We start from the raw sequence: 1955 nt of genomic DNA, 5'->3' as shown, positions 1-1955 counted from the left end.
TGTCAGTCATGCAAGCCATCAACAAGTGACTTGTTCAGCATGCAAGAGACAAGACAGCCATGTGTCAGACATGCAGATGGTGTCGCCAAATGGATTGGCGCCTCCACTTAATCCTTGTACATGGTCGCCAATTCAAGTGGAGACACCATGCATTCAGACCTCGAAACCAAGCATTCAGACCTAGCCTTGCATGCATGTCCCTATGGAGGCGCAAATTTGAATGGCGACTCCTCTTTAGGATTGTACATGGTCGCCAATTCATATGGAGACACCATGCAAACACAAATTTTTATGCTCTCTTCCATTTGCCTATAAATACATCCACTCCTTCAACACTTCTTCCACACCAACATTCTCACTACTTCCTCTACAATACTTCTTTTACAATTTCATCTTCAACAACATCTTCTAGTTTCATCTACACCAACTCCCCAACAATATGTCTTTACTCACAATGGGCGAAGCACACAGAGGAACAGTTGCAAACATCGCAACATATGTAATTTTTTTCTTTTGTTAACTTTTTATCTTTCATCTTCACCAACCCCATTTTATTTTGAAATACCAACTTAGTCAAGTGTTATATTATTTCTATTATATGATGTATCAAGGTTTCGAACTCAAGTCCACGAATTTGTCCCAATGGATCCGATGATTCAACCTTATGTTGAACTCGCCGGTTTTGGTCATATTAGCAAGATTATGTCTTGGTCTATAGATAACAAGTTCATTATAGCCTTATGCGAAAGATGGAGGCCAGAGACACACACATTTTGGTTTCCAACCGGTGAGTGTACTGTGACGTTAGAAGACGTCTACATGCTTTTAGGACTACGAATTGAAGGCAAAGTTGTTAATGGTAAGACCAACTATGCAAATTCAATTTGCATGGAGCTTTTAGACACTGATTTGTTAGATGATAATGCTAGAGGTCAAGGTATACTACTGTCACACCTAAAGTCATATTATAATAGTTTATATTTAGATGAGCATTCTACCGAAGATGCTCGAATAATAAAAACTAGGTGTTATATTATGTTGTTAATAGGATCCTTTTTATTTCCTGAAGGTAGTGGTTCTAGCATGCATATTATGTACTTACCTCTACTTAGACATGTAGATAGAATAGGTAGTTACAGTTGGGGATCTGCTTGTCTAGCCTATCTCTATAGTTCGTTGTGCAAAAACTTCCACAAAGACACATCTACATTTTCTGGATGTGCTGTTTTGCTACAAGCATGGGGTTGGTCAAGACTACCGTCTCTAGCACCGGTCAATAACAACCCTTTCACTTTTCCATATGCAAAAAAGTAAGTTGTTTACATTGCTATATCTTTACTTACTTCCTTAAAGTTTATTACCTCAAACTATTTTTTTTTTAACTTTTTGGTGTAGATGGTCGGCACGTGGTATGAGTTACAGCAGATGTTCGAGACACTGTATTACTCAGTATCGCAACCTGTTGGATCACCTTCGACCGACAGACGTAAGCAAAATAACTTCATTATTTCGTTATATTATGTTAACTTTTTCTACATTCATTATAATCCTATCTTCTTTAACATTTCAGTTCATTTGGCGTCCATACCTTAATCTGGATCATGAGCATGAGGTCAACGCTGAAGACGTAACCGTATGGACAACATGCACACCGATAATACGGTTCACAACTGTGGAGATGCACAACACCGATCGTGTGAAGCTGCAGTTCGGTATGGTCCAAAATATCCCAGATCCCCCAGCTAGCCTAGGAGAATGGCATATGCGTAAAGTGAACGACCAATGGAACTTCAACCCTTGGCAAACCTTCGCAAGATCGGAGTGTCGCAAGTGGAAGCACTGTCATGACCATGTCGTAACTGACGCAGTCATGCCAAATGAGGTAAAACCAAGTCGTACTTATATGGCTTGGTACAGATCGGTAGGTTTTCCATTCATCGCTAATGATATGTACC

This window comes from Lathyrus oleraceus, chromosome 7, assembly GCF_024323335.1.
Source record: "Lathyrus oleraceus cultivar Zhongwan6 chromosome 7, CAAS_Psat_ZW6_1.0, whole genome shotgun sequence".
Classification (NCBI taxonomy): Eukaryota; Viridiplantae; Streptophyta; class Magnoliopsida; order Fabales; family Fabaceae; genus Lathyrus; species Lathyrus oleraceus.
The sequence above is the reverse complement of the archived record's forward strand: the minus strand, read 5'-3'. Positions refer to the sequence as shown.